This window comes from Eretmochelys imbricata, chromosome 2 (assembly GCF_965152235.1).
Source record: "Eretmochelys imbricata isolate rEreImb1 chromosome 2, rEreImb1.hap1, whole genome shotgun sequence".
NCBI classification, from domain to species: domain Eukaryota; kingdom Metazoa; phylum Chordata; order Testudines; family Cheloniidae; genus Eretmochelys; species Eretmochelys imbricata.
This window is the reverse complement of record NC_135573.1, coordinates 146,038,561-146,061,310: the sequence shown is the minus strand read 5'-3', so window position 1 is coordinate 146,061,310 and position 22,750 is coordinate 146,038,561.

Below are 22,750 nucleotides of genomic sequence, written 5' to 3'. Positions count from 1 at the left end.
TGATCTTGCCTCATTTGTGGGCAAATAGAACAAGACAGCCTCCAAAGACAACATGTGGCACCATGGATGTCAATTTGGGAGGGTTGCAATTCTCAACGGACGTGTCAAAAGTTGTGGAACTTGGATTGTGGGTGCGACAGCATCGAGGAGGTGGTTGTAATGGAGGACATCGTTCGCTGTCTCTGAAGCTGAAGTAATCTGTGTGGGGCTTCCAGTTGCCGCGGGTAGTATGCCAGGTAGGGTGCATACAGGTGGGGACAGAACTGGGGTTGCTCTTGCCTGCGCTGTGGGGCCAGGATATAGAGCACGAGGGAGCATAGCATGGCCCTGAAGTCCTTCAAAGAGTGAAGGGACTCATCCATTTTTGTGCAAAACAGCTTGTCCTCATCAAAAGGCAGGTCCTTAATAGTGGTTTGGCCCTCCCAAGGAAAGCCTAATGACTGGAGCCACAAGTCCCATCTCATGACAATGCCAATCATGAGGGATCAAAAGGACACATTGGCCACATCAATTGCCTCCTGGAGGCCCACCGTAATGACCAGGTACCCTTCATCTACAAGTGCTGCTGGTCTGGTGGTAGCTTGTATTGGAACCCTGTTAGCCTCGGATAGTTGTTAAAATCATACTTGGCTAGCAGAACCTGGTAATTTGCAATCCTAAATTGCACAGCTGCTGAGGTGTAGATCTTTCTCCCAAATAGATCCAATTGCTGTAGATCTTTCTCCCAAATAGATCCAATTGCTTAGCCCCTGTGATAAATGAAGGGGGAGGGTAGCTTCCTTTTATGGACACCCAGCCAGCCAGTCAGCTATAAAGTCCCTATTGGTGGCTGTTCTCTCCTTGCTTTACCTGTAAAGGGTTAACAAAGTTCCCCAGGTAAAGGAAAAGGAGTGGGCACCTGACCAAAAGAGCCAAAGGGAGGGCTAGAACTTTTTAAAATAGGGATAAAAACTTCCCTTTGTTTGTGTGTTGTGTCTCTCTGGGAAAGAGGGGAACAGAGGGCAGCAGGAATGCTGTGTATTGAACCAAATATGGTGATCAGCTAAACCCTGAGCATATGGGCAAGATTCACCAGCCAGATACCCAGGAAAGAATTCTCTGTAGTAACTCAGATCGCACCCCATCTAACATCCCATCACAGGCCATTGGGCCTATTTACTATGAATATTTAAAGATCAATTAATTGCCAAAATCATGTTATCCCATCATACCATCTCCTCTATAAACTTATCGAGTCTAATCTTAAAGCCAGATAGGTCTTTTGCCCCCACTGCTTCCCTTGGAAGGCTATTCCAAAACTTCACTCCTCTGAGGGTTAGAAACCTTCATCTAATTTCAAGTCTAAACGTCCCAATGACTAGTTTATATCCATCTGTTCTTGTGTTCACATTGGTACTGAACTTAAATAATTCCTCTCCCTCTCTGGTATTTATCCCTCTGATAATATTTATAGAGAGCAATCAGCCTTGACAGATGCCAAACTGGGGAAGGACACCCAATATGGAGGAACAACAACAACTCCATACATTCAAAATGGCTAACTGAGGGAAAAATCATAAAACAGAAAAATTCCCTACAGCATGTCCCCCCTCCGGCTCCTAAGTGGAGGCACAGCCAGGTGACTCTGTGCACTTTCCCATCCGCAGGTGCCACCCCTGCAGCTCCTGTTGGCCACAGTTCATAGCGAAGGGGAGCTGTGGAACCAGCACTTGCAGTTGGGGCAGTGTGCGGAGCTCCCTGTCTGCCCCTATGTGTAGGAGGTGGAGGAGGGACATGCTGCTGCTTCTGGGAGCCTTGCAGAACCATGGCAGGTAGGGAGCCTGCCTTAGCCCTGCTGCACTGCCAGCCAGACTTTTAATAACTTAGTCAGTGGTGCTGACCGGAGCCACCAAAATCCCTTTTCGATGGGACGTTCCAGTGGAAAACTGAACACCTGGCAACCCTAAATGGAGACCACAGCAGAGAAGTTGCAGCGCACACTCCATTTACTGAAATTCTACTCTATTTCCTGTATAGAATACAGAAACACTATAGTGACAAACTAGTATTACATACACACTACAGGATTATGTGAAATTTATCATAGAATATTAGGGTTGGAAGAGACCTCAGGAGGTCATCTAGTCCAATTCCCAGCTCAAAGCAGGACCAACGCCAACTAAATCATCCCAGTCAGGGCTTTGTCAAGCCAGACCTAAAAAATCTCTAAAGATGGAGATTCCACCATCTCCCTCGGTAACCCATTCCAGTGCTTCACCACACTCCTAGTGAAATAGTATTTTCTAATATCCAACCTAGACCTCCCTCACTGCAACTTGAGACCATTGCTTCTTGTTCTGTCATCTGCCACTACTGAGAACAGCCGAGCTCCATAACCCCCCCTTCAGGTAGTTGAAGGCTGCTATCAAATCCCCCCTCACTCTTCTCTTCTGCAGACTAAATAACCCCAGTTCTCTCAGACTCGTCTCATTAGTCATGTGCTCCAGCCCCCTAATTATTTTCATTGTCCTCCTCTGGACTCTCTCCAATTTGTCCACATCCCTTCTGTAGTGGGGGGACCAAAACTGGACACAATACTCCAGGTGTGGTCTCACCAGTGCCGAATAAAGGGGAATAATCACTTCCCTCGGTCTGCTGGCAATGCTCCTACTAATACAGCCCAATATGCCATTGGCCTTCTTGGCAACAAAGGCACACTGCTGACTCATATGTAGCTTCTTGTCCACTGTAATCCCCAGGTCCTTCTCTGCAGAACTTCTGCTTAGCCAGTTGGTTCCCAGCCTGTAGCAGTGCATGGGATTCTTCCTTCCTAAGTGCAGGACTCTGCACTTGTCCTTGTTGAACCTCATCAGATTTCTTTTGGCCCAATCCTCCAATTTGTTTAGGTCACTCTGGACCCTATCCCTACCGTCCAGCGTATCTACCTCTCCCCCTAACTTAGTGTCATCTGTGAACTTGCTGAGGGTGCAATTCATCCCATCATCCAGATAATTAATAAAGATGCTGAACAAAACCGGCCCCAGGATCAATAATTCTGTGCTTCAGTTCTTATTACAAATCGTGCATAAAACACATTCAAAAGTTTTAGGACAAATCATTTTCAAGTTCTGAGTAGGAAAACAAAAGATTACAAGACTTTTAATTAGTAGAAAGTTGATAGTAATTAATATAAATCAGAAGTTAGGAATTGTAGAAAAATGATAAGGTAAGCAAAGAGAGAAGGAAAAATCTATGACCAGAAGAATTAAGGACGATAAGAAGCAGTTTTCAAAAATAGAATAGGAATGAAAAGAATCCTGACAATGGTTCTGGTCCATTACTAGATGGAAACAGCAGAATTGTCAACAGAAATGCAGGAAAGGCTGTATTTTCTGTATTTGGGGAAAAACAGATGATATAGTTTTATCATATGGTGATGATAACATTCTTTCCATTCCACTAGTATCTCTGAAGGATGTTAAACAGGAGCTACTAAAGTTAGACATTTTAAAATCAGCAGGTCCAGATAACTTGCATACAAGAGTTTTAAAAGAGCGGTCACTGGATAATTAATGTTATTTTTTTAATAAGTCTTGGAGCACTTGGGACATTTCAGAAGACTGGAAGAAAGATAATGTTGTGCCAATTTTTTAAAAGGGTAAATGGGAATACCTGGTTAATTATAGGTCTGTCTTCCTGACATCAATTCCAGGCAAAATAATGGACAGACTGATAAGAGACTGGATTAATAAATAAAGAAATAAAGGAGGTGTCAAGGTTCCTCCCGCACTCTGAACTCTAGGGTACAGATGTGGGGACCTGCATGAAAACCTCCTAAGCTTACTTTTACCAGCTTAGGTTAAAACTTCCCCAAGGTACAAATTAATTTTATCCTTTGCCCTTGGAATATCCACTGCCACCATCAAACTCTAACTGGGTTTACTGGGAAACGTAGTTTGGACATGTCTTTCCCCACAAAATCCTCCCAACCCTTGCACCCCACTTCCTGGGAAAGGTTTGGTAAAAATCCTCACCAATTTGCATAGGTGACCACAGACCCAAACCCTTGGATCTGAGAACAATGAAAAAGCATTCAGTTTTCTTACAAGAAGACTTTTAATAGAAGTAGAAGTAAATAGAAATAAAGGAATCACCTCTGTAAAATCAGGATGGTAGATACCTTACAGGGTAATTAGATTCAAAACATAGAGCATCCCTCTAGGCAAAACCTTAAGTTACAAAAAAGACAGGAATAGTCATTCTATTCAGCACAATTCTTTTCCCAGCCATTTAAAGAAATCATAATCTAGCACATACCTAGCTAGATTACTTACTAAAGTTCTAAGACTCCATTCCTGGTCTATCCCCGACAAAAGCAGTATATAGACAGACACAGACCCTTTGTTTCTCTCCCTCCTCCCAGCTTTTGAAAGTATCTTGTCTCCTTGTTGGTCATTTTGGTCAGGTGCCAGGGAGGTTACCTTTAGCTTCTTAACCCTTTACAGGTGAGAGGATTTTTCCTCTGGCCAGGAGCGATTTTAAAGGGGTTTACCCTTCCCTTTATATTTATGACAGGAGGGTAATGTAATTAATGCAAATCAACATTGTTTTATGGAAAACAGATCCTGTCAAACTAACTTTTTATCTTTTTTTTGTTGTTGACTTTAAGAGTTTGATTGATAAAGGTAATAGTGTTGATATATTTAGATTTCTGTAAGACACATGGCTTGCTACTGCACGACATCTTGATTAAAAAAACTAGAAAGATGTAGAATTAACATGGGACGCATTAAATGGATTAAAAAACATAAAAATTGGGGGAGTGGTAAATAACAAAAAGGATAGATCACTGATTTAGAGCAATCTGGATCACTTGGTAAACTCAGCACAAGTAAAAAAATATGTGTTTTAATATGGTTAAATGTAAAGGTGTACATCTAGGAATAAAGGATGTAGGCCATACTTACTGGATGGGGGACACTATCCTGGGAAGCAGTGACTCTGAAAAAGATTTACGGGTCATGCTCAATAATCAGCTGATCATGAGCCCCCAGTATGATGCTGAGACCAAAAGGCCTAAATCTGTCCTTAGACAGAATCTTGAGTAGGAGTAGAGAGCTTATTTTACCTATTTGGCACTGGTGTGACTGCTGCTTGAATAACTGTATCCAATTCTGGTGCCCCAGTAGCCAGGGAACCACCTAAAATAGCCAATGTGAGATGTTGATGAGATGGGTGTATGCTGAGCCGTGCCACTGTCTCGGAAATAGGTGCCAAAGTCTGAGCTGCAGGGAGGTGCCTCCCTCTCTGTGTGATTCTCAGCTGCAAATCACATCTCGTCAACATCTCACATTGGCTATTTTAGGTGGCTTCTTGGCTAGTGGGCTGGCTTTTGTGAATCTCAGTCTAAGGTGCCTATCTCTCCCCATTAATTGTATAGGAGTTCAGGGGCCTAACTGGGGCTTTAAGAATCACAGTGGTTTTCTAGGTGCCTAAAAGTTAAGCATGGCAATGCTCAGTGTCTCACCATGCCTAATGCCTTTTGTATATTCAGGCCTAAGTAACTAAAGTTAGTGCTTTTGCTACTGAATGAACTATATTATTTATTTATGAGTATTACCACAGTGTCCAGGAGCCCTAGTCATAGACCAGGACCTCACTGTGCTAGGCACTGTACAAACATAAACTTATATGTTCTGAATGTTCAAAGTATGATCATCCAAGTTGCATGTTTTTGGCCCTATGATCATATGCCAAATATGTGTGAAAGATATACAATTTTTACATAGGATTTTATACAGCATACGTTGAAGACAATGTAAACAGTCCCATTAACTTCAATGAGTATTGGATTGGAACCATAGTGCAGTAGGCACTCATGGGGTAAGTGGAATATCAAGTAGCGTTTTAATTAAGATTTGCACACAAAGTAACTGTGTGAAAATAATTAAAAATATTCTTTAATGTTTCTCAATTTAAATTTAAATATCAGGAACTACATTATTGCTATGTTCAAAAGTCATTTTTGTTTTCTCACGCAGGGAAAATATCATAACACAAATAAATAAATAAATAGTATAACCAATCCAGAAGCCTATTCCTTCCTTATTTACTCATATGAATAGTCCCACTGATACATTTGGGGATACTTGCAGAGTAGGGGCTCCAGAATTGGACTATTCAGAATGTATTCTGAGACACGATGCAAGGAACCAGATTCACAAGAAGAATATTGTGGAGATAATTGCCATTTGCAAGAATTTAACAAGTAATGCTTTTTGCTGATTATTCTTTACTTTCCACGTAAACATTTCAAAGTAAGCTGTAATGAATATATTTATCTAGTAACATATTCCAATTTACATAAATTACTGTACTTTGAAAATATCCATTTTCCATATTTCCTACTCATGGATTTCCATAAAATCCATAACAAGAATAAAAAATATTGCTCCAACTATCTGGTAAAACAGCCCATTTTCTTATTTGCTATTGAAAGTATATAAGTAATAAATAGGAATGTAAAATCATGTTAAAATTATGCGAAGAAAAGTATCTTCCCATTATTCCATTCATGAATCCTGCTTGAGGCATTTTGTGTCTTTGCATGTCAATAAACATTCCCCAAAGCTCCATCTTTTATTTTATTGTTGCCATTGAATTTAAACACCGGATCGTCTCATCTCAATACATCATCAGAATAATAAATCGGGTGCCATAATATCTGAGTATGAACCTTGGAAAAGAATGATCCTCAACACTTTTCATATCCTTTGATAAACATTTCTAAAGGGTTCATACAACCCTTTGTAACAATTCGATGATTCTTAGCTTAAATTGTCAATGTTTTCAAGGGCAGCTCTCAAAACGGCACAGCTGTGCTGCTGTAAGGTCCATAGTGTAGACATAGCCTATCAGAGAGCAAAGGCACAGAGGCTGTTTATGGTTCCAAGAGGTTTGTACCTACGTTTCATGCATTCACCTAGCCGTAGACCAACATAAGAGAAAAATTAGTATTAGGTAACAATGGATTACAATCAATAAATAATGTACAGCACACATTAATAAAGGCTGTTGCTTAAAGTCTGGTTCAGTGCAGGTGTTGATTTAACAGAATAAGGCGTGAAAAAGCTCGGCAAGCATAATGTGCTGTCGGCAGGATGTAGTGTCAGTATCAGTATTCTGGATCCATGCCCCTTGTGAGCTGTGTATTATTTTAATTGCTTTCTATATTTCTCAGAACTCCTTAGGCACTTACTCCACACCAGCAATCAGAAGTACAGTAGATAAGTAGCAATACACCTTACTGGAATAAATCCTTATTTTGTTTTCAAACAGAAAGAAAATGAGCAGAGAGTTCCCCAGAAGAGTTCATGTCTACTTGTTGTTGTTTGTTAGTTACTGTATATTAAAATGTTTATTCAGTGTTGCCAACTCTTGAAACATTTGAAGTGTTTACTGAACTCCTTTTTCATAGAATAAGTTTGTCAGTTTGACCATGTGCTTGATTGTTTGAAAAGTGTGGATTGGGAGTGCTTTGTTCCAGGTGAGCCTTGAGTGGGCCTGACTGTTATAAAAAGACAGACAGCTGCAAACCAGAACAGCAGAGAGGCTAACAGAGGGAGTTTGCCTGGGCGTTCTCCTGGGGAGAGGCCACTGAGGCTTTCGTCTTGCAGGCTTCACTTAATAGTTACAGCTGAGAAAGCTCTAAGAAGGAAGGTAATATGGATGGTGAGCATTCATCTGTTGTTACCTGCACAGGATGTGCCATGTTTGTCTTTCTTCCACAGGACAGGAGTGACTTTGTCTGTATAAAGTGCAAGCTGGTCTCCATATTGGAAGAGAAGGTTCCAGGTCTGGAGAAACAAGTATCGACCCTGCTTTGCATAAGAGAAGCTGAAGATTTCCTGGACAGACGTCAGGATATGCTTCTACGGACACAACATGCTGAAGATTCAGAGCAGGCTGCGCAGCGGGGACAGAAGAATGGTGAAGAAATTTGGCAGCATGCGACCTCCAGAAGAAGAAAGGGGAGTGTCAATGTACCCGCAATGCAGATACAGGTAAGCAACCATTTTCATGTTCTCTCCACAGGTACTAATGTGGAGAGTGGACTAGATGATACATCTGAGGGAAGGGAGCAGAAGGAGACTTTGCTGATTGGAAGGCATGAAATGCACTGTCCTAGGGATGGGGGGTTCACAACCACCGCTCCCAAGAAGAGGAGGCAGGTGGTGGTGGTCAGGGACTTTCTCCTCAGGGGGACTGAGTCATCTATCTGCCTCCCCGACTAGGAAAACCGAGAAGTCTGGTGCTTGCCAGGAGCTAGGATTCATGATGTGATGGAGAGTCTGCCGAGACTCATCAAGCCCTCGGATCACTACCCCTTCATGCTTCTCCACGTGGGCACCAATGATACTGCTAAGAATGACCTTGAACAGATCACTGCAGACTATGTGGCTCTGGGAAGAAGAATAAAGGAGCTTGAGGTGCAAGTGGTTTTCTCGTCCATCCTCCCTGTGGAAGGAAAAGGCCCAGGTAGAGACTGTTGAATCGTGGAAGTCAACGAATGGCTACGCAGGTGGTGTCGGAGAAAAGGCTTTGGATTCTTTGACCATGGGATGGTGTTCCAAGAAGGAGGAGTGCTAGGCAGAGATGGGCTCCACCTAATGAAGAGAGGGAAGAGCATCTTCGCAAGCAGGCTGGCTAACCTAATGAGGAGAGCTTTAAACTAGGTTCACTGAGGGAAGGAGACCAAAGCCCTGAGGTAAGTGGGAAAATGGGGGGAAGCACGAGTAGGAGAGAACAAGAGGGGAGGGGGCCTGCTTCATACTGAGAAAGCGGGACAATCAGTGAGTTATCTTAAGTGCCTATACACAAATGCAAGAAGCCTGGGAAACAAGCAGGGAGAACAGGAAGTCCTGGCACAGTCAAGGAATTATAATGTAATTGGAATAACAGAGACTTGGTGGGATAACGCACACGCCTGGAGTACTGTCATGGATGGATATAAACTGTAAAGGAAGGACCAGCAGGGCAGAAAAGGTGGGGCAGTTGCATTGTATGTAAGAGAGCAGTATGATTGCTCAGAGCTCCAGTATGAAACTGCAGAAAAACCTGAGAGTCTCTGGATTAAGTTTAGAAGCGTGAGCAACAAGGGTGATGTTGTGATGGGAGTCCGCTATAGACCACCACACCAGGGGGATGAGGTGGAAGAGGCTTTCTTCCGGCAACTAACGGAAGTTACTAGATCACGGGCCCTGGTTCTCATGGGGGGCTTCAATCACCTTGATATCTGCTGGGAGAGCAATACAGCAGTGCACAGACAATCCAAGAATTTTCTGGAAAGTGTAGGGGACAATTTCCTGGTGCAAGTGCTGGAGGAACCAACTAAGGCCAGAGCTCTTCTTGACCTGCTGCTCACAAACCGGGAAGAATTAGTAGGGGAAGCAAAAGTGGATGGGAACCTGGGAGGCAGTGACCATGAGATGGTCGAGTTCAGGATCCTGACACAAGGAAGAAAGGAGAACAGCAGAATACGGACCCTGGACTTCAGAAAAGCAGACTTTGACTCCCTCAGGGAACTGATGGGCAGGATCCCCTGGGAGAATAACAGGAGGGGGAAAGGAGTCCAGGAGAGCTGGCTGTATTTTCAAGAATCCTTTTTGAGGTTACAGGAACAAACCATCCTGATGTAGAAAGAATAGTAAATATGGCAGGTGATCAGCTTGGCTTAACAGTGAAATCCTTGCTGATCTTAAACACAAAAAAGAAGCTTACAAGAAGTGTACAAGCCAGTTATCTCACCATAGAAGGCAATTAGATTAGTCAGGAATGACTTGCTCTTAGTCAATCTATGCTGACTGTTCCTGATCACTTTCCTCTCCTCTAAGTGCTTCAAAATGGATTCCTTGAGGACCTGCTCCATGATTTTTCCAGGGACTGAGGTGAGGCTGACTGGCCTGTAGTTCCCCAGATCCTCCTTCTTCCCTTTTTTAAAGATGGGCACTACGCATTAGCCTTTTTCCAGTCATCTGGGACCTCCCTCGATCACCATGAGTTTTCAAAGATAATGGCCAATGGCTCTGCAATCACATCCGCCAACTCCAAGAGCACTCTCGGATGCAGTGCATCTGGCCCCATGGATTTGTGCTCGTCCAGCTTTCCTAAACAGTCCCAAACCACTTCTTTCTCCACAGAGGTCTGGTCACCTCCTCCCCATGCAGTGCTGCCCAGTGCAGTAGTCTGGGAGCTGATCTGGTTCATGAAGACAGATGCAAATAAAGGATTGAGTACATTAGCTTTTTTCACATCCTCTGTCACTAGGTTGCCTCCCTCGTTCAGTAAGGGGCCCACATTTTTGTAAATACACCTGGTTGCAGGATCCCATGCCAATTACATGTGTGTTGATTTATTAGAGGCAAGCCAGAGATAGGAAGATAGATGGGCATGTTCATTTTAATTGTATTGGCCACTGCTCACCATTAGCCCTTCAGAATGCTTCCTTTGTAATTTATTTTAAAAATGTCTTTATATTTTTTATGTCAGGATAAGAATTTTAAGCACAATATTTGGGGACCCTCTAGTAAGTTCACTTCTCAGGGCACATTTGTGAAAAATATAAAATTTCCATACTTGTTTGGTACAAATAGCAATATCTGCCAAGGGCAAACCTCTGAATCCTACATTCTGACTCTTCAGTGTAGCCTTTAAAAGACCCTGTTTATTGTCAGAAAAATAAAAGGGCATTATTGAGAAACTATATCATTATAGAAGACTCGTGAAAGCTACTCTCCTATAGTAAATGCCATTTTCCCCATCATATGGTAAATGACGAAGTCCTATGTTGTCCAGTGATTTCTTTAGATATAACCATATCCCTTTTTAGTTTATGTGTCCAACTCTCCCTGCTCAGGGAGACTGCTGTTGGTAGGGCTTGAAGGTCCTCAATCTCTTTAAGAATTCTGCCCCAGCCTAAATGTCTATAAATAATTAGAAATTAAAAGCTTGGCTATAATAACGATGATTGTGTGTGGCCATATTCACATCACTAATTAGCAGCACTTGGTTGAGCTTATTAAATCATTACAAAAGAATGCTTAGCAGGAGGCAGCAGTTGAATCCTCATCAATATTAATATTTATCCCCTTTGTTGTCCAGATAGCATTCAACTTTCACCATACGGGGGAACAATCAAAGCCAGAATGATTCTCTGGAGAACCAGATCTATAGATAGAGAGAGCAATTGCATATACACCATTTTTAAAAAAATGAATCAATCAGGAATTTTATATTACAGATAAACAGAGCAGAAGAAAATCCTTAAATGAATGCAGCATCTTTCTTCTGGAAGGATCTCAAAGCAATTTACAAACTTTAGGGGCGTGATCCCAAACCTTTATTCATATGATCAGTCTTCACTCATGTGAATAGTCCCTGAATGAGCAAGGGATGCACAATTGGGCTTGAAATAGTAGTCCATCCAGAAGTCACTTTACTTGTCACTGTAATGCAGCTGCCTCTGGAATAGAGGTTAGCATCTAACAGAAAATCTGGGACATAGTACTCTGCAAACTGACAAGGAGAAAGTTAGGTTTGGCCAGAGCACAGGGGAAAGCCCCTATTCTAAGATGATAGGAGTGAGATTTTTAACACTTTGTTGGAAAGACCTACACATAACAAAGTGTAGGAAATCCATTTAATCCCCTTCGGAAGAATGAAGGCTAAATCGATCTTGGCAAGACCGAACCTGTGGTTATAGAAAGTCTAGATATTTCAAACCTGAGGATTAGCCCACCCAAAGAAAGCCACTAAAGGCAGTGACAGCAATATTCCTGTCTATTTTTTATAGCAATGCTGAAATGTATTTTCCATTATTCTAATTTTCACTTTCTGACAGTGTCTGAAAATGATGGCAGGACAACAGCAGCAGCAAAGGCCCAGCAATGCTTTTCATGTTTATGCCTACAGGGTTATCCTGACAATAACTTACATCATATTACACATAATTAATACTAGCAATAGAGCTAACATGATTCTTTGGTCATATATGTCATCACCCACGTCATTTGGGGGGAGGGATAGCTCAGTAGTTTGAGCATTGGCCTGCTAAACTCAGGGTTGTGAGTTCAATCCTTGAGGGGGCCATTTAGGGATCTGGGGCAAAAATTGGGGATTGGCCCTGCTTTGAGCAGGGGGTTGGACTAGATGATCTCCTGAGGTCCCTTCCAACCCTGTTATTCTATGATTAGCAGTAGCACTCATTAACAGGCCCAATCCTGAAGTCCTTAGTCAGGCAAAACTCCCACTGAATTTCCTGTCACTGGAACTTTTGCCTGAGTAAAGAACGCTAAATTGAGTCCTATATTTCCTGTATAAGACAAACACTATAAAAACACCTGGAATATTATTGAATGTCTAAATAAAAAACCGAAGACATTCTTTTTGTGGGTGGGAGCTTGGGAGGAGGTAAATTCGGTATGTGCGATAAAATCACTGAAACATTCATGGCAGAGCTAATTGAAATGAGTATCAGCTGCCCAAGACATGGCCTATTATTTTTCTGACTTTTTTTCTGCACAATAAAACAAATCAGACCACTAATCTACAATGAATGAACATTATTACATGCTTTGGTAGGGACACAAAGACAAATCAGATTCACCATGGTGACTCTCACTTTTCACTTCATATTCAAATATCTAGAATTCTCTGGAGAGAGCACATCGGTAATCAGATTTACACACTGCAGTATGTCTGCAAATGTGACAAGTGTTCCAATCACATCTACAGAGACTCATACAGAAACATACTTAGAACAAACTGGCAACACTAAACCTTTAATGCAGATTTTTCTAACATTCTCACTCTCATTGTATGTGGGGGGATGATGAGGGGTGTTGGTGGAGGAGTGGGACATACATATGTAATATAAATATATAAAATTACATTTAAAAAGCTATGTTATGAAAAAATTAACACTATATGATTAAGATCTCAAAAGTCAAGAAATGCCAAAAGGTGAAGTTGCAGTCTTAAGTTTTCCCTCTTATTCATAAACATTATGATGAACTCTTTAATTACATAATCATATAGTAATTCTTAGGTGTTACTGAGAATATGGGTTACTAAGGAAAGGCACAGGGAAATGTAATTTAGCACTTCAAGTATATTTGTTTGCTAATAAAAACCAGATTCTGTCATTCTTACTCACCTAGAGCAATAGAATACTCTCCAAATAACCCACTGAAATCAATGGAGCAGCTTTCAGAGTAAGGCCGAAGCCAAAACCCATTGAAGTCAAAGGGAATCTTTCCATTGACTGCACTGGACTTTGGATGAGGCTCTAGGTAACTAAGGCTTATGAGGGCTTTTCTGCACCCCAAAATTGTACCACATTAACTATGTCAGTATAGTTAAAATTATATAACTCTAACCCCCAAGTATAGATGCAGTTATATTAGATCCAGACCTTACTCTATTTTTATGCCAAGTTTTAAGTTTCAAAGATCATCCATTTTTCAGATAGATGTATAAAAATAGTATGCATTTTTTTTCCACTTTAGGAAAAGGTTTGGGTTTTTTTTTCCAGCTCTCCATAACTTATAAAACATATAAATGGATATTTCGCAAATTCTCCAGCTGAAATTAATGGAAAATTTCATCCCCAAAAGAATATTAAGGAAAGCTACATGCAACGAAAATATAACTAACACTGGTTTGCCACCATAACTATAGTATTCCCCACTAACTGAACACTATAATAAATAAGCTAGAATTGGATAGTTCAAAGGTTCTGGAACTTTTCATTTCCAAAGTGCTGTTTGAATACTACTTAAGTCAGTAGATACTGAAAGGCAATGCAATCTGGTGTCTGGGGGCCTTTGATGTTTGGATGCAGTTTTTAAAGGGACAAATTTCCCCAACACTGTATGTTAGGCAGTAATTGGCATCTTTGTTGACAGTATGATCAGAGAGGCCAAAGTCTAAATCGGCATGGGAGAGTGAACCTTCAGTGCTCTTCCTTTGCAGTGAACATCTTATGTATTAGATGTTTGTGTTACAGCTTCCTGCACGCAACCCCGTTTTCTCAGTTTCTCTGAACAGATGGCAAAATATTTCACACAATAAACACACTGTATTGTGATTTACACTTCTTGAGTTTTTAATTCATGACCCCACATCAGTTGATCAGATGATTAAAGCATCATATTAGTGCTATTGATAGTTCATTATTGGTTAATATCCCACCTCCCACTGTCAATGGGGGTTTTGCCTTTTACTTCAGAGGCAATAGGATGAGGCCCTGTATCACCTTAACTGCATATTACTATGGTGTAGCAGCACCTCTATAGTCAAGGGAGATTCACATCTTCTGTTTAAAGGTCAACCTTTCTAAATCCTCTACAATTACCTGCTTAGTTGGATTCCTTTCAAATTTGTGTGCCTCAGGAGGGTGCAGGGTTAGTGAAACAAATTCTGGGTAATTTGACGTAGCAGTTGTGGATATAGAAACCCTGAAAAAATAGATATTTTTCAAAAAGTTTCTAGGTTGGTGGGTTTTGTTTTTGTTTTGGTTTGGGTGGTTTTTTTTGTTTTTTGTTTTTTTGCAGAGCTTGAGATCAAACTATTGCTGTGATGTGGATCAAAAATGGTCTCAGTCAATTTTTACCCAAAATAGTGCATGGCCTCCACCAAGACTTTGGGGAACCCAATTTGTGAACTGTATTTAAGAACATATTAATTTTTTCGCTTGCATAGATGTGGAGTTTGGAAGGATTACAGTTCATATGCACCTAGAAGAAAAAATCATGAGGCTGTTTCTATGCAGTTACTTTATGCTTGCTGGGAAGTTCAAGGGAATGTACCAGTGCTATTGCCCTGGCGAACATTTTAGTCCTAATGTTTGCCATTAGGACTAATGTGCAATATAGATTTAATAACTCATATTACTTACTTCAAGTTCTCTGTTATAACATAATGTGCTTTTATTTTACTATGAACAAAGCAGAATAGTTATCAGACAGTTTAACCACAATTCTTGTTATATCAGGTAGAGAGGAGCCAGAGCTAGTGGATTTTGTGTATATGTGTGCATGGGGGTGGGGGGCACAGGGACAGGGAGGGGGCTACAGCTGCGGAGGGATTAGGAAAAGAGCACAAGTGGTAGGCAAGTCTTGGATTGGTTGTTTGAGAAAATCTATATTTTATTAGTCCCTGGGCAAAAGAAGGAAGGGCAGGGGGGTGGGGGTGCGGGTGCAAGTGGCTACTTCATGATACTTCATATAGTGACAGATAATGTGGAAAAAGCTGAAGTATTCAATGCTTTTTTTGCCTCAGTCTTCACAGACCAGGTGAGCTCCCAGACTACGGCACTGGGCAACACAGAATGTGGAGGAGGTAAGCAGTCCTCAGTGGTGAAAGAACAGGTTCAGAACTATTCAGAAAAGCTGGACATGCACAAGTCCATGGATCCAGATCTAATGCATCCAAGGATGATGAGGGAGTTGGCTGATGTGATTGCAGAGCCATTGGCCATTATCTTTGAAAATTCATGGCGATCGGGGGAGGTCCTGGACGATTTGAAAAAGGCATATATAGTTTCCATATTTAAAAAAGGGAAGAAAGAGAATCCAGGCAACCACAGGCTGGTCAGCCTCACTTCATTCCCCGGCAAAATCATTGAGCAGGTTCTCAAGGAATCTATTTTGAAGCACTTGGAGGAGAGGAAGGTGATCAGGAACAGTCAACCTGGATACACCAAGGGCAAGTCATGCCTGACCAACCTGATTGCCTTCTATGATGAGATAACTGGATTTGTCGATATGGGAAAGTGGTGGATGTGATATATCTTGACTTTAGCAAAGCTTTTGATATGGTCTCCCACAGTATTCTTGCCAGCAAGTTAAAGAAGTATGGATTGGATGAATGGACTATAAGGTGGATAGAAAGCCGGCTAGATTGTTGGGCTCAATAGGTAGTGATCAATGGCTCAATGTCTAGTTGGCAGCCGGTATCAAGCAGAGTGCCCCAGGGGTCGGTCCTGGGGCCAGTTTTGTTCAACATCTTTATTAATGATCTGGATAATGGGATTAATTGCCTCCTCAGAAAGTTTGCAGATGACACTAAGATGGGGGGAGAGGTAAATATGCTGGAGGGTAGGGATAAGGTCCAGAGTGATCTAGACAAATTGGAGGATTGGGCCAAAAGAAATCTGATGAGGTTGAACAAGGAGAAGTACAGAGTCCTGCACTTAGGAAGGAAGAATCCCATGCACTGCTACAGGCTGGGAACCAACTGGCTAAGCAGAAGTTCTGCAGAGAAGGACCTGGGGATTACAGTGGACAAGAAGCTGGATATAAGTCAATAGTGTGCCCTTGTTGCCAAGAAGGCCAACGGCATATTGGGCTGTATTAGTAGGAGCATTGCCAGCAGAACGAGGGAAGTGATTATTTCCCTCTACTCGGCACTGGTGAGGCCACACCTGGAGTATTGTGTCCAGTTTTGTGCCCCCCCCCACTACAGAAGGGATGTGGACAAACTGGGGAGAGTCCAGAGCAGGACGATGAAAATAATTAGGGGGCTGGGGCACATGACTTATGAGGAGAGGCTGAGGGAACTGGGGTTATTTATTCTACTGAAGAGAAGAGTGAGGGGAGATTTGATAGCAGCCCTCAGGGGTTCCAAAGAGGATGGAGCTCAGCTGTTCTCAGTGGTGGCAGATGACTGAACAAGGAGCAATGGTCTCAAGTTGCAGTGGGGGAGGTCTAGGTTGAATATTAGGAAACACTATTTCACTAGAAGTGTGGTGAAGCACTGGAATGGGTTACCTAGGGAGGTGGTGTAATCTCCATCCTTAGAGGTTTTTAAGGCCCAGCTTGACAAAGCCCTGGCTGTGATGATTTAGTGGGTGTTAGTCCAGCTTTGAGCAGGGGATTGGACTAGATGACCTCCTGAGGTCTCTTCCAACCCTAATCTTCTATGATTCTATGAATAATGAGGTGTTTCCAAAGACACATAGTACTGAAGTTTGGAACTCACAGCTTTAGAACTCATTACTCTGACCACTGAGAGGAAAAATGATATGCACTGCTAAGGTTGCCAATGTGTGGATTGTGGGTAATTCTGGATCATGAGGTTGCAGAAGTTTGTGGGAGAGCAAGGAGTATGCCATGACATGGGGATTTCTGATTACAGGCTGATTGGACATGTATGCAAATTACAGGACATGATATGTACAACTGCCTAAATGACTACCAACTCCTACCAACAACATATCTTTTCCTGTAAACAAAAAATCCTAGGAAATTCAATGGGAAAAACCCTACATTAATGCATAGTTAAGGTTGTATGTCAAACCCTTATGGAACAATGAGTAGAGCAAAATGCAAACTTTTAAAGTCAGGAAATGCACAGATGCCCATGCAACCTGAACTCTGCCCTCTTTCAGCAGTGTTCTAATATACCCCATTAGCACACATATCTTTAATCTGCCAACCCCACACTTGCTGAAATGTGCAAGTTTTTCATCTCCTTTTATAACCATACATCTCACCCACAGGATTGCAAATAACACTATTAAAGGACAAAAAGAGGGAAACAAAGTTCCTCACACCACCTTCCTTCTTTGAGCAATATCTCAGTATGCACACACTCACACTGGCCATTGGCACTATAATAATCAGGAGGCTCCAGATCCTGGTGTATACTCACATACTAGCCAAATCCCCAGAAAGAATGTCACACATGTACATTTTATGAATCGCTTCACAGCTTTTTACAACTCCAGGACCACCCAAGCAGTTGGTTTGGGGCCAGCTGCTCAGGTAGCCCTGGAGACAGCTACACCAGCCGCTGCTTTTGTGGCCCCAGGCAGCTGGTGCCACTGGCCCTGCCCCCGCAGCAGTGACCCCCGCAGCAGTGGCCCCCTGAGGTTCCCCCCCCCCGCAGCAGCCCCAGAACACACTGCCCACAGCAGCAGCCCCCACAAGATTTAGTCAGGGGTATTTATAATATAAGTCATGGACAGGTCATGGGTCATGAATTTTTGTTTACTGCTCGTGACCTGTCCATGACTTCAACTAAAAATACCTGTGTCTAAATCATAGCCTTAGTGATTCTATATTTTGGGATATCCCATAACAAATATCTAAAATGCAAATGGCATTTCCTCATGACTACATTGTTTTTTTATTATTTATATTAGGGCTGTCAATTAATCACAGTTAACTCATGCGATTAACTCAAACAAATTAACTGCGATTAAAAAATTAATTGTGATTAATCGCACGGTTGAACAATAGAATACCAATTAAAATGTATTAAATATTTTTGGATGTTTTTCTACATTTTCAAATATATTGATTTCTATTACAACATAGAATACAAAGTGTACAGTGCTCATTTTATATTATTATTTTTATTACAAATATTTGCACTATAAAAATGATAGAAGAAATAGTATTTTTCAATTCACTTCATACAAGTACTGTAGTGCAATCTCTGTCATGAAAGTGTAACTTATAAATGTAGATATTTTTGTTAAATAACTGCACTCAAAAACAAAACAATGTAAAATTGTAGAGCCTACAAGTCCATTCAGTCCTACTTCTTGTTCAGCCAATTGCTAAGACAAACAAGTTTGTTTACATTTACAGGAGATACTGCTGACTTCTTATTATTTACAATGTCACCTGAAAGTGAGAACAGGGGTTTGCATGGCACTTTTGTAGCTGGCGTTGCAAGGTATTTACGTGCCAGATATGCTAAACATTCATATGTCCCTTCATGCTTCGGCCACCATTCCAGAGGACATGCTTCCAAGCTGATGATGCTCATTAAAAAATAATGCATTAATTAAATTTGTGACTGAGCTCCTTGGGAATTGTATGTCTCCTGTTCTGTTTTACATACATTCTGCCATATATTTCATGTTATAGTAGTCTTGGATGATGACCCAGCACATGGTCGTTTTAAGAAGACTTTCACAGCAGATTTGACAAAATGCAAAGAAGGCACCAATGTGAGATTTCTAAGGATAGATACAGCACTCAACCCAAGGTTCAAGAATTTGAAGTGCCTTCCAAACTCCGAGAGGGATGAGGTGTGGAGTATGCTTTCAGATGTCTTAAAAGAGCAACACTCTGATGCAGAAACTAGAGAACCCAAACCACCAAAAAAGAAAATTAACCTTCTGCTGGTGGCATCTGACAAAGATGATAAAAATGAACATGCGCCGGTCCTCTCTGCTTTGGATTGTTATCGAGCAGAACCCGTGTCATAAATATAAAGGGAAGGGTAAACCCCTTTAAAATCCCTCCTGGCCAGAGGAAAAATCCTCTCACCTGTAAAGGGTTAAGAAGCTAAAGGTAACCTCGCTGGCACCTGACCAAAATGACCAATGAGGAGACAAGATACTTTCAAAAGCTGGGAGGAGGGAGAGAAACAAAGGGTCTGGGTCTGTCTGTATGCTGCTTTTGCCGGGGATAGACCAGGAATGGAGTCTTAGAACTTTAGTAAGTAATCTAGCTAGGTATGTGTTAGATTATGATTTCTTTAAATGGCTGAGAAAAGAACTGTGCTGAATAGAATGACTATTCCTGTCTGTAAACCCAGTTAGAGTTTGGTGGTGGCAGTGGAGATCCAGGGACAAAGGATAAAATTAATTTGTACTTTGGGGAAGTTTTAACCTAAACTGGTGAAAGTAAGCTTAGGAGGTTTTCATGCAGGTCCCCACATCTATACCTTAGAGTTCAGAGTGGGGGAGGAACCGTGACAACCTGTCATCAGTATGGATGCATGTCTTCTGGAATGGTGGTTGAAGCATATAGGGACATATAAATCTTTAGTGCATCTGTCATGTAAATATCTTGCAGTGCCGGCTACAACAGTAGCATGCAAATACCGGTTCTCACTTTCAGGTGACATTGTAAACAAGATGTGGGCAGCATTATCTCCTCCAAATTGTAAACAAACTTGTTTGTCTGAGCGATAGGCTGAAGTAGGACTGAGTGGACTTCTAGTTTCTGAAGTTTTACATTGCTTTATTTTTGAATGCAGTTATTTTTTGTACATAATTCTACATTGTAAATTCAACTTTCATTATAAAGAGATTGTACTATGATACTTGTATTAGGTTATTTGAAATATATCATTTATTTTGTTTTCTACCATGCAAATATTTGTAATAAAAATACATATAAAGTGAGCACTGTACACTTTGTATTCTGTGTTGTAATTGAAATCAGTATATTTGAAAATGTAGAAAATATCCAAAAATATTTAAATAAATGGTATACTATATTTTGGTTTAAAAGTGAGATTACTTGCGCGATTAATCTCAATTAATTTTTTAATCACTTGACAGCCCTGATTTATATATGATTCACTAATAAAAGTCATTTTTCAGTTAAAATTACTACTTAACATTAAAGTTAAAAATGTAGATGTATCAAGGAATATTAGCTATCCCATAGTTGGAACCCTCCTTCCAGATGGTGTTGTGGTATCCTCTTGCACTGAGGATAGCTGGAGTTCCCTCCCACAGAGTGATATTAGAAAGAGACAGGTATTAGAAAAGGGCGATTTGATCATTAGAAACACAGATAGCTGGGTTTGCAATGACCGGGAGAACCGCACAGTGACTTGCCTGCCTGGTGCGAAGGTTGTGGATCTCTCAAGACATCTAGATAGACTTATGTGTAGTGCTGGGGAGGACCTGGTGGTCGTGGTACATGTAGGTACCAATGACATAGGGAAGGCTGGGAGATAGGTCCTGGAGGCCAAATTTAGGCTGCTAGGTGTTAGAGAGCTTATTTCTTCACCCTTTCACTTCCCTGGTTCTTCTTGCATGAACAGAAAGCAACAATACCCGAAGTCCAAAGGTGCAAACAATTTGATCTTTATTGGGTGAACTGTTAGCAAACTTAAGTGTAAGTTCCTTTTTCCTTATTTTTGAATCCCAACTTACTTCCTGTTTGCCCCTAATTTATATAGTAATATTCTCAGCTATACCTTAACCAATCATTTTACTGAAATTTATCAAACCAATCCTAACATATTGTAACATAATTCTCTAAGCAATTATATCCCACTACCCTAATTAATTTACACCTAGCAAAATTAATTATACAGCAGACAGAAACAATTAGAGAACCAGACAGATTAACAATAAAAAAGTGGGGGCCATAAAGATAAAACATACAGAAATGAGGGTTTTACAACCACAACTATTGAGAAGTGTTTTCTTGCCAGACAGGATGGTATCAAACAAAGCTTTTTTTAACCATCTTTATCTGGTGGTGATAAGCATTATCGGGACAGGATTGTATTCCTAACAGCCCAATAGCACCTTAAATTATAATGTGACTAGTTTGGAATGTGAGGATGTGACCAGTTGCTTCCCAGTTTATGGCTGCCTCTCATAGAATCATAGAATCATAGAATATCAGGGTTGGAAGGGACCCCAGAAGGTCATCTAGTCCAACCCCCTGCTCGAAGCAGGACCAATTCCCAGTTAAATCATCCCAGCCAGGGCTTTGTCAAGCCTGACCTTAAAAACCTCTAAGGAAGGAGATTCTACCACCTCCCTAGGTAACGCATTCCAGTGTTTCACCACCCTCTTAGTGAAAAAGTTTTTCCTAATATCCAACCTAAACCTCCCCCACTGCAACTTGAGACCATTACTCCTCGTTCTGTCATCTGCTACCATTGAGAACAGTCTAGAGCCATCCTCTTTGGAACCCCCTTTCAGGTAGTTGAAAGCAGCTATCAAATCCCCCCTCATTCTTCTCTTCTGCAGGCTAAACAATCCCAGCTCCCTCAGCCTCTCCTCATAAGTCATGTGTTCTAGACCCCTAATCATTTTTGTTGCCCTTCGCTGGACTCTCTCCAATTTATCCACATCCTTCTTGTAGTGTGGGGCCCAAAACTGGACACAGTACTCCAGATGAGGCCTCACCAATGTCGAATAGAGGGGAACGATCACATCCCTCGATCTGCTCGCTATGCCCCTACTTATACATCCCAAAATGCCATTGGCCTTCTTGGCAACAAGGGCACACTGCTGACTCATATCCAGCTTCTCGTCCACTGTCACCCCTAGGTCCTTTTCCGCAGAACTGCTGCCTAGCCATTCGGTCCCTAGTCTGTAGCGGTGCATTGGATTCTTCCATCCTAAGTGCAGGACCCTGCACTTATCCTTATTGAACCTCATCAGATTTCTTTTGGCCCAATCCTCTAATTTGTCTAGGTTCTTCTGTATCCTATCCCTCCCCTCCAGCGTATCTACCACTCCTCCCAGTTTAGTATCATCCGCAAATTTGCTGAGAGTGCAATCCACACCATCCTCCAGATCATTTATGAAGATATTGAACAAAACCGACCCTTGGGGCACTCCACTTGATACCGGCTGCCAACTAGACATGGAGCCATTGATCACTACCCGTTGAGCCCGACAATCTAGCCAGCTTTCTACCCACCTTATAGTGCATTCATCCAGCCCATACTTCCTTAACTTGCTGACAAGAATACTGTGGGAGAGCGTGTCAAAAGCTTTGCTAAAGTCAAGAAACAATACATCCACTGCTTTCCCTTCATCCACAGAACCAGTAATCTCATCATAAAAGGCGATTAGATTAGTCAGGCATGACCTTCCCTTGGTGAATCCATGCTGGCTGTTCCTGATCACTTTCCTCTCATGCAAGTGCTTCAGGATTGATTCTTTGAGGACCTGCTCCATGATTTTTCCAGGGACTGAGGTGAGGCTGACTGG